The 11516-nt window shown below is 38.1% G+C and overlaps 1 protein-coding gene across 6 annotated transcripts in view; it reads left to right on the top strand.

Annotated features, from left to right (window-relative positions):
* The window catches only part of IGSF11 (immunoglobulin superfamily member 11), a 197938-nt gene that overhangs the window by 113551 nt on the left and 72871 nt on the right, over positions 1-11516 (top strand). Inside the window, exon 1 of one of the 6 annotated variants that reach the window (XM_081065863.1) lies at positions 4727-4791. The exons of 4 other annotated variants lie outside the window; for them this stretch is intronic. The gene's annotated coding sequence lies outside the window, so the exon portion shown is untranslated. Of the gene's footprint in view, positions 1-4726; positions 4792-11516 lie in introns of those variants that run through there. One more of the 6 variants, XM_081065861.1, reaches the window with a different exon arrangement.

Genomic DNA, 11516 nt, shown 5'->3' with positions numbered 1-11516 from the left:
TGCGTGCTGCAGACAAGTGCGTGTCAGAGGGAGGAGGAGAGAAAAAGAAGAAAATTGACTTTCTTGGAAAGATTTCACCATGGAACTTTATTATTTGGTTTTAGATATTGGGGAATTCATAAAGCCAACTGAAACGTGCTTTGGATTATTTGTTGCTGTATTCGTACTGACCTTTATTTCAGATTATAAATGTGGCTCTTCCATTTTCTTTTGTGGATACCTGAAATAATCTTGAGTAGGCTTTGTCTTGCTCTCTTTAGTTTTTTTTTTTTTTTTTAAACCAAGAAACATGTATTCTTCTGGCTGGAAGTTGTTAACGATTCCAGGCCACACTGATTCACTGTATAATGTTGATCAAATTAATCTCTCACAGGTCTCAGCTTCCTTATCCATATAATAAGCTAACTGGAGTAGATAAGCTTAAAAGGTCCCTTTCACTTTTGATTCAGTGATTAGGGGGACGTTAGGGAACTTTGATAACACTATTTTAGTAGAGGATATGAACCAGGCAAGCATACCTTTCCTGAGGGAAGAAGAGGAGGTGGTGGATGTAAATTATATATTTAGGCAGCTTGACTAGAAAAAAGAGTGAAATTTGACAATGATTAGAGGAGGCAGCAGGTTCAAGAGAAAATTTTCAAACTAACAATAGATCTTTGCCTTTTTGAAGGCACAAAGGAAGGGATCCAAGAAAAGGAAGCTCTTGAAATGTGAAGTGGTTGAATGATGGCACAAACAAGATATTGGTGAGAGGTTGACAGATGATTTAAGGCAAGGATGCTTCCTGTAGGATGGGAGAGAAAGCTGGAAGGATAGGAAAGGATGGACACTCTAGTGTTGTAGAGAGAGAATCCTTTCAATTTCTTTTAGTAAAGATGAAAAGTGAGATGTTTGCAGAGTTGGAAGGGCAGGATGGAAGAAGGAGTTTAAGAAAGATAGACGAATCTTTGGATGAGCTGTTAGTCTACTAGGAACTCAGTGAGAGATGAACAATGGAATACCTGTTGGAAGTTGGACAGTGAATTGTAAAGCCAACCTTTTTTGTTCATTTTGTTTTATATTTTTATATTTGTGATTTTTGTTCCCCAGAGGCTCTGGTGTCGGTCACTGGTACTGTATGTAGCACCTTGCTTTGTGCTCACTTTTTTGTGACCTGCTTTCTCAAGAACCTGCTTATGAATCAATGTTTAGAAAGCATTCTGTCACTTTGAGGGTATAAAAGAAAATGTGATTAAAATAAAATTGATCTTCAATGGGCAGTGTATTATGAAGTACTATGTTGCAAGTTTATATTTCATATATGACTTAATGTAGCATTATACATGAGGAGACAGTTTGACTTTTTTATTTAACAAGTGATATAGGGTGAATAGAAAAATTGAATATTTTTCTAAACATTCTGCTCTGTCACTCCTTATGGAAATTTTTCAAGAAGCTTATATTTGTGCTGCTTTTGCTTGTAGCCCTGAAGACGTGAAGGAACCCCTTGTAGCTTTGTTTCAACCACTGATTGAACATAGAAAGGGTGTGAGATGAAATTAACTCTAAGATTGCTACGTTCCATGTGATTCAAGGGGGCACATACTGAGTAATTTTAAGATTACAGACATAATTGTGATAGGTGCTTTACAAAATGGTTTTATCTCTGTAATTATCTATAACCTCATTATTCAATACTACATTTTGAAAGGATTCACTCTTTTAAAAATAGTCTTACACATCTGATTTCCCTTTTTAAAATCTTATTTTAACCATTTCTTATTTGGAATAAGTTATACATTCACATGGCTCAAATTTCAAAGAAATAAAAATATAAAATAAAAGCATACTTAATGAAAAGTTTTCCTTGGTCCCATTCCTCCAATTTGTCTCTTTCACAGGCAGGCAGTTAAAGTGGCATTCTAGAGTTGTTTTAAGTGTATACAATCAAATACGTTTATAATCCACCCCCAGTTTTTATACAAGTAGTAGCACACTATGCCTGCATATTTCCTTATCCTTTTTTTTATGTCTGCATAACATTTCATTGCATTGTTATACCATAATTTGTCCTCCCTATTGGTGGATACTTAGATGATTTCCAGTCTTTTACTATTATAAATAATGGTAATGTGAATAACTTTATACATACATTTTTTTTTGTTGCATATGTACCAAGGTTGCTTAATTTACTTTCGGTTAACCACATAAAATAAAGATTAAAATGGCATATTTTGGGGGAATAAATATAGATTAAAGTGCAAGTTGAAATTTAAGGTTTTATCCAGGCATCAAAAAGAAATAAAAACCATAAAGCTGCAGTGAACATCAGAGCACATACATCTTTACGGATAAATGTTTTCAGATTTTTTGGGTAGATACCCAAGAGAGGGATTGCTGGGTCATATGGTAATTCTGTTCTTAATTTTTTGAGGAACCTCCACACTGCCTTCCATAGCGGCTGCACCAGTCTGCATTCCCACCAACAGTGTATGAGGGTTCCTTTTTCTCCACAGCCTCTCCAACGCTTGTTACTGTTTGTCTTGTTGATGATAGCCATTCTAACTGGGGTAAGGTGATATTTCATTGTGGTTTTTATTTGCATTTCTCTGATGATTAGTGATATTGAGGATCTTTTCATATGTCTGTTGGCCATTTGTATGTTCTCTTTGGAGAAATGTCTATTCAGATCCTCTGCCCATTTTTTAATTGGATTGTTTGTCTTTTTGTTGTTGAGTTGTGTGAGTTCCTTATATATTTTGGATATTAGCCCCTTATCGGAGATGTTGTTTGCAAAAATCTTCTATTCGGATGGTTGCCTGTTTATTTTGTCAGTGGTTTCTTTTGCTGTGCAGAAGCTTTTTCGGTTGATATAGTCCCGTTCATTTATTTTAGCTTTTACTTTTCTTGCCTTTGAAGTCAAATTCCTAAAATCCTCTTTGAACCCAAGGTCCATAATGTAATACCTATCTTTTCTTCTATGCAATTTACTGTTTCAGGTTTTATGTTTAGGTCTTTGATCCATTTTGAGTTAATTTTTATATACGGTGACAGATGACAGTCTAGTTTCATTCTTTTGCATGTGGCTTTCCAGTTCTCCCAGTACCATGTATTGAAGAGGCTGTCTTTTCTCCATTGTATGTTTTTGGCTCCTTTGTTGAAAATTATCTGTTCATATTTAAGTGGGTTTATTTCTGGGTTTTCTGTTCCATTGGTTTGTGTGTCTGTTTTTCTGCTAATATCACACTGTTTTGATTATTGTTGCTCAGAAAAACCTTACTTGGTCATCCGGTGGTTGAAAGTCTAATATTTTGTCTTATTTAAAAAGAAATGAATTTGGGGCTTTCCTTTAAAGAAAATAAGAGATAAAATACTTCAAACTGATTCTTGTATTTTTGGGCAAATAACATATTATGGGTGCAGATAATTTTAATTCCCCATATATGAAAAGCCAAGTTAGATCTTATAGTTGTCATATTTTTCCTTTTTTTTTTTTTTTTTTTAAAAAATGGATTTTGAAGTATTGGAGTATTCGACTTTATTTTTTGTAAGATAGAAGAAATCTGAACAGATAAATCAATACAGAGCTGGTAAAAATCATCTTGAATTGAAGTTACAGGATGTTTGTGTTCTGGATTGACTTACAGTTTGATCATTCTTATGTTTCTCGTATTTAGCCAGTGGTCCTTAATAGCTATAAAAGAGATGATATACGACCAAACATAAATCAGTTTAAAATCTTAGGACTGTCAATTTCCCCAGGGCATTGCCTCTGATCACCTGAATAGTAAACCAACTGATGAGGTCATAAGCTGACTTGTCTTACATTTACTAGCTGTTATACATGCTCCCTAGGTATGTATACAGAGGTTCTCAAAATGTTGTTTTAGAAGTTAAAATATTTAAATAATTATGATACATATTGACTTAAAAACTGAAAATAGAGATTGATGCCATCACAATCTTACTGAACTTGAAGAGTTTGTATGAAGCAATGAAGAAACACTGATATTGGGGAAAGTTAAAGAGGAAAAGGGATACTGGAGATTATAATCAGTGTCTCCTACATCTTATTTGGAAAAGTAGTTGTTAATTATCAGAACCTCTTTGGGAGCTCTTAGTGTTTATTTGTTATGTACAATACCTTATATTCAGTGCTTCACACAGTAGCACAGGAAGCCCACAGTATATTATGACTTAATTATTATTGATTGAAAATTTTTATAGCAGCCACATTCTAAGGCAGCTCTCTAGAGTCAGTAGGAGAGCTGAAAGAAGATCACGTTTGCATCTGTTTCCTAAACTGTTAACTTAGTGGCATCGCCAGACTGAGAAATTGTCTGGTATAGTGGTCAGAATACAGACTTCCAGGCACCACTCCAGATGTACTGTCTGAGAATCAGGAACAATTTGTGATTAATAAGTAGTGAAGTCATTTGGAAACTGGTGAGGACATCCGGGAGTAGAGGGGCACAGCGTTGTGAGAGTGGTTTGAAGAAGTGGCCAAATCATACATAGGCTTTGCTACCAAATTGCTCCTTATAAAGTTCCCACCACAGATCTAGTGCTGGATCAGTGGTTTCCCTTGTCCTTGAAATGCTAACCTGACCTGACCCAGAGCTGCAGAATTTCAGATTAGAGAGACACTTTAATCTTTTCTAAGAAGCTGAGCTTGCTTCAAGCTTTATTAACTTAGTTCATGATTATCTAAAATAGTCTTAGTCCTGTTTACCATCGATAACTACTTATGGTAGTCCTGCAATAGTGAGGCCAAATGGCAGGATCCAGGCCCATATTGCCAGTTACCCGTGGGTAAGTCTACTTGGACATCCTGTAGACGCCTCAAACCTAACAGGCCTGTAGCTGAGCTCATCCTCTTGCCCCAGAACTGATCCTCAATCTTTCGTTCTCTCAATGCACTAGACATTGGGCACATTGAGGCGCAGTGTCAGTATCAGTATCAGTCACTGTATCCCAAACTCATCTTCTAACATTTTTGTCTCACCCTTTTTGTCCCCCAATTTTTTCAGTCCCCTAACCTCTTTACTATTACATACACCTTTTCATTACCTTGACTGTGGTTTGCTTTCCCGCCTCCATCCCTCTTTCCACACTGTTTCCCTCTTCCAAGCCTTTAAAGCCCTGTTCAGGTGTCGTCATTTCTATGAAATCTTGTAGGTTGTCTCCAGACAAAATTAATTCCTCTCTTCTCTGTACCACTTTGCACACAGAGCACTGACTGACCTTAATTCATATGCATACATGTTTGTCTTAGACTTGTGGGCTATGAATTCCTTGGGTATTGAGCCCAGTATATTTTTTGTCCTTATATTCTAAACATAGTCCTTGGCCTAGGGTGGCTTTAGGCAATGTTTGTTGCAGTAAATGGAACCAAAATTGGCAGCCAGTGCTGCTGGGCTTTGGTAATTCTTAGGAACTTGGACTGTTCGGAATGTATATGTTTGGTTCTTTGGAGGCGCCAGAGTCAGTCCAGTTGTAGACCAAAGTTTGGGCTATAGACACAGGTTGATGTGAGCGTAATTGCTCAACTTCAAATATGCCTGGCCCCATCTGTCATCAGATAGCTTTAGCGCCAGCTTTTGGGAATTCATACAGGTTTGCTGTTTGGCGAAAACCAGCTTTATTGAGATATAATTTATACACTATAACATTTACCCATTTAAAGTGTATAATTTGATGGATTTCAGTATATTTACAGATTTGTACAACTATCACCATCATCTCATTGTTGAACATTTTTATTACTCTGGAAAGAAAACTTGTACCCATTAGCAATCACTTCCCACTCTCTCCCAACCCCTCCTTGTACGGGGTAACCTCTAATCTACTTAATGTTTCTGTAGAGTTGACTGTTCTTGACATTGCATGTCAATGGAATTATACATTATGTGTTTTTTTTTTTTGTGACTGGCTTCTTTCACTTAGCATAGTGTTTTCAGGGTTCATCCATACTTTAGCATGTATCAGTGCTTTATTCTTTTTTATTGCTGAATAATATTACATGTGTGGATACACAGGTTTCTATTTATCCATTCATCAGTTTTATGGGCATTTAGGTTATTTCCCCCTTTTTGCTATCATGAATACATCTATGAATATGTATTACAAAGTTTGTGTGCACGTGTGTTTTCATTTTTCTTGGATATGAATATATACTCAGGAGTGGAATTGCTGGGTCTTGTGGTAACTCTGTTTAACTGCCAGACTATATTCCAAAATGGTTATACCATGTTACATTTTCCCCAGCAATGTATGAGGGTTCCAGTTTCTCTACATCCTCACCAGCACTTGTTATCATCTTTGTATTGTAGGCATTCTAATGGGTTTGATATGTAATCTCATGGTGTTTTTGCATTTTCTAATAACTAATAATGCTAAGCTTCTTTACACATACTGGCTATTTGTATGTTTTCTTTGGAGAAATGTCTTGTTCACACCCTTTGCCAATTTTAAAAAGATTTTTGTTAAAATATAGCTAACAAAATATTATATTAGTTTCAGGTACACACCATAGTTATTCAACATTTATAGACATGAAGAAGTGATCACCATAAGGCCAGCAACCACCTGACACCGTGCCACACTATCACAATCTCATTGACTGTATTCCCTCTGTGTGCATTACATCCCCATGACTTATTTGTTTTATACTTGGAAATTTGAACCTCTTATTCCCCTTCGCCTTGCCCCACCTTTTAATTTCTCAATTACAGTTGACATTCAATGTTATTTGATATTAATTTCAGGTGTACAGCATAGTTGTTAGACATTTATATAATTTAAGAAGTGATACCCCTAACTGGGCTAGTACCCACCTGGCACTATACATAGGAAGAGAGAAGTGGGGGAGAGAGCAAGGGCAAGAGAGCTCAAGGGCCAGAGAAAGCTTGAGGGCCAGAGAGAGCTAGCAGTTTTTTAAAAGTCTATTTTGTTGGGTATAAGTATTGCTACTCTAGATTTCTTTTTGCTCGTTTCCATTTTCATGAAATATTTTTTCTTATTGTTTTACTTGCAGTCTGTGTGTGTCTTTTTATCTGAAGTGTGTCTCTTGTATACAGCATATGTAAGGGTCTTGTTTTCTTATCCATTCAGCCACCCTGTCTTTTGATTGGAGCATTTGATCTATTTACGTTTAAAGTAATTGTTGATAGATATGTAGTTATTGCCATTATGTTATTCATATTTTTGATTTTTCCCCCCTATCTTAAGTTCCTCTAAGATTTGTTATAATACTGATTTGGTGGTGATGAACTCCTTTAGCTTTTTCTTGTTGGGAAACTCATCTGTCCTTTGATTCTGAATGATAGCTTTGCTGGGTAGAGTAATCTTGGTTTTCATTACTTTGAATATTTCATGCCAATCCCTTCTGGCCTGCAAAGTTCTGTTGAGAAATCAGCTGATAGTCTTATGGGAGCTCCCTTGTAGGTAACTGCTTTTCTCTTGCTGCTTTTAAGTTTCGTTCTTTGTCTTTAACCTCTGGCATTTTAGTTATGATGTGTCTTGGTGTGGGCCTCTTTGGGGGTCATCTTGTTTGGGATTCTGCACTTCCTGGACTTGTATATCTGTTTCCTTCACCAGGTTAGGGAAGTTTTCTGTCATTATTTCTTCAAATAGGTTTTCAATTCCTTGGTCTCTCTTCTCTTTCTGGTACCCCTATTATACGAATGTTGGTATGCTTGATGTTGTCTCAGAGGCCCCTTAAACTGTCCTCATTTTTTCCTTTTTGCTGTTGTGATTGGGTATTTTCTGTTACCTTTTCTTCTAAATTATTGATTCGATACCCTGCTTCATCTACTGCACTGTTGATTCCCGCTAAAGTATTCTTCATTTCAATTATTGTATTTTTCATTTCTGACTGGTTGTTTTTTTATGTTTTCTATCTCCATTTTTATGTTTCTCTTTGTGAAGTTCTCCCTGAGATAATTGAGTGTCCTTATAACCAGTGTTTGGAACTCTGCATCTGGTAGATTGCTTGTCTCTATTTTGTTTAGATATTTTTCTGGAGCTGGTCCTGTTCTTTTATTTGGGACAAGTTTCTTTGTCTCCCCATTTTGGCTGACTTCCTGTGTTTGTTTCTGTGTATTATGCTGCTATGTCTCCCAGTCTTAGTAGAGTGGCCTTATATACTAGGTGTGCTGTGGGGCTCAGTGGCACAGTCTCTCTTGTCACTTAAAGTGGGTGCTCCTTGTGTGTCCCTTGTGTGGGTTTTGTGTGCCCTCTTGTTGTAGTTGAGCCCTAGTTGCTGTTTGCACATCAATGGGAGGGATTAATCCTGATTGGTTGTGAGGACTGGCTATGACTACAGTGGATGGGCTATTGTGCAGGGGCTGATCCTATGGAGCAGGATTCACTTTAGCAGGGCTCTGGTGCCTGCCCAGTCTGCCCTTTGGGTGTGTTGTCCCTGTTGGTGGCTGGATGTTGCTCTGGCTGGGTCCAGTGTTGACCACCAGGCCTACTGTTCCTGGGGCCTCCTTGGAGGGGCCCCACTGCAAGCCAAGTTTCAGCTGCAGCCTGTGTCCTGCCCAGGGCCACCTGGAATGAGCCACAAAGCAATCTGCAGATAGTTGACACTCATGCTTTGCTTGGAAATGCCTTGAGAGGCCAAGCCATGAACCAATGCAAGCTGTCACTAGTACTGGGCTTAGGGCTGCTCAGCCCGAGGAATGGGACACACTGAAGCCAGATGCTGCTTGTTTGTGTTCTGTGAAACTTTGAGAGATTTTTAAGAGAGTCATTCATGAGCCGACAAGCTGTTTGTGAGGAAAAGTCACTGGAAGCCTCTTGAGTATTCCTGAAAGTTGGGTGAGGCAGGGTCTCTGAGAATCAGAACGAATGAAAGGTGTTAGCCAGGTGATGGAGACTCAGATATGGTAGCCGCCTGCAGTTGCACACAGGGAGGGGTTAGGGCTCAACAAAGAAACAGTGAACTTCCACCAGCTTCTCCATCCAGGAGAAAGCTGCCTCTCCAGTCCTTGCCCTGAAGCAGACAACTCAGTTCCTTCCTGTACATATGTCCCTGGCACCTTTCAAGGTGCTGCCCCAGAGCTGGAGTTCAGAGTGAGTGAGTCCGTCAGCAAATATTCTGTGCGCGGTCCCTTTTAGAAGAGCGCCTGGAACTGCAGCCACCCACTCAGCCACAATCTCTGCTGGTTTTCACAGCTAGAAGTTATGGGACTTCTCTCTCTGGCACTGGAACCGTAGTGTGGGGCTGCCCCTCTCCCTCCTCTGGGAGGGTTCCTCCACACCCAAGATATATATCCCTCCCGATTTTTAATGGTAACATAATGGGTGGGGGATCAGACTGTTCCATGTCTTCGACCCTCCTACCAGTCTCCAGGTGGCTTCTTCTGTATGTCCTTAGTTGTAGGGCTCCAGTTCAGCTAGACTTCAGGCAATTCTCAGTGATGCTTATTTTGTAGTTTAGTTATAATTTTGATGTGTGAAGAGATAATCACAGCATTTACCTACTTCACCATCTTGATCGGATCTCCCTTTGCCTATTTTTAAATTGGGTTATTTGTCTTTGTATTATTAAACTTTAAGATGTCTTTGTAGATGCTGGATACAAGTCCCTTACCAGGTATATGATTTACAAATATTTTCTCTCATTCTGTTGGTTGTCTTTTCCCTTTCTTGATGGTATCATTTGAAGAACAAACATTTTAATTTTGATCATGTTTATCGATTTTTTTCTTTTGTCACTTGTGCTTTTGGTATCATATCTAAGAAATCATTGTTTAACTCTGGCACAATTTGTTGAGTCTCTTTGTCCCTTGAACATTTTTCTTCAATCTCAAGGTGCCCATGGAATCATTGTAATTTATTTGAGAGTCCCAGGATCAGACTGAGAAAGCCAGATCTGTAGGTCAGATAGTGTGTGTACTTGGAGATGGGTGTGAGGATGGTGACTATTTGTCCTGTCAGTCTTGGAGAGGTATTTGCTAGAATCTGTTAATCTGGTGAAAACAGGCTTTTAAAAGTAGATTCAAATTATGTATAAGTAGGCTTTCTACATTTTTACTAAATGTTCAAGGAACACCATCTAAATTAACCATATGCTGGAATCTTAGACTATGGTTTAAGCTTGTATGTAATAAGAGATTTACTGAAAGGGGGGTTAATGGGTGAAATCTACCAGTGTGGGTTGGTAACTGGGAGACCCACAACAACCACACTTTTGTCTGCTATGTGAATTTTTCAAAATGCTAGCAATAGTAGTCTTTCTTATTTATTTCACATTTTGAGATACAGGTTGTTTGAGATGATTTCTGGTACATTTCCCTGCTTTTCCTCTTACTTCTTAGGCCCCTTTAAGGAATTGCTAATTGTCCATTATTGCTGGAAAGTACTGATTTCCATTTGAATATAACAGTCTTTTTGCTAAAACTTTCCTATGGTTGATTCGAGCAAATACAAGAAGCCTTCTGTTTGTGGACTGGATGTTCAGCCAGCCGTGACGTCGTCACTATTATCAATGAAGCTTATTCATCACTTTCCATGCTGGTGCATTGTACGGGAATTGCAGAGGATCTCGGAGACTTTGAATGGAGAGCTTCTCCTCTCTTACCTCCATACACGGATAGTATTAAGCAATTCTGTTCTCTGTCTTTTCCAGGCCTTGTGGATAATTAGATCTTTTTGTTTTCCATTGATCCCCAATAATGTCTTACAGATGGGTAGGCACTGGTTGAGACTTTGTTCATTTTCTAATGAAAATGGCACTTAATGCTCTTAGGAGATAGTTTTATATTCTCTTCTATGTGAGCATTTATCTTATACCCAATGTCATTTTGTAAAGACATAGGCAATATTATGTTTTTATAAAGGAAAATGAAGTGACCATTGATGATCTCAGATTAAAAGCTTATATTTCAGGTAAATTAAACTTTTTAAATATTTAATCTTATATACTTGTGGAATAATTAGATTAAAAATCACAGATTAATTGCTGAATTTCACTTGTGTAGATACAGCTGTAGCAATACAAAAGGGGTTATTTGTTCCAGTTCATGACTAGAATGAAGTAGAATTGTTATAGAACTAAGCCTATTATACACTTTGGTAAAATCATGTGCCCTGAAATGTAGCTGACACTTCTTATGAGAGCCTGATAAAACCCAATCAGACCACCCTAGTGTGGGTATTGAGTTTGCTGCACAAGAGTAGTGTTATGCAAAGTGTTTCTTGTGTGTGTTAGTTGTGGCTAATGGGAGTATGAGTATCCATGATGGAACAATATTTGAATTGTTTCTGACTACAGCAGGCTTACTTTTCTTTCAAAATGGTCCATGCAAAATGGACCCTACATTCCCCTACATTCCTCATCCTATGGCTTTCTCTCAAGAGTCACTGAGTTTCAGGGACTCGCTAAGCCTGTGATCTCTATCCTAAGGAGAAGAGTATCTCTGGTTCTCTGTGTAGTTTGCTTTGAGTTTGGAAGGGCTACACTTTCTGTGGAGAATGGATGATTCCAGAGGAACTGGTTGACTCAACAGTAATTTCTTGACTCTGGCATA

Source organism: Rhinolophus hipposideros, assembly GCF_964194185.1.
Source record: "Rhinolophus hipposideros genome assembly, chromosome: 2".
Taxonomy (NCBI): Eukaryota; Metazoa; Chordata; class Mammalia; order Chiroptera; family Rhinolophidae; genus Rhinolophus; species Rhinolophus hipposideros.
Note: the sequence above shows the minus strand (reverse complement) of the source record. Positions and strands in the feature narration are given on the sequence as shown.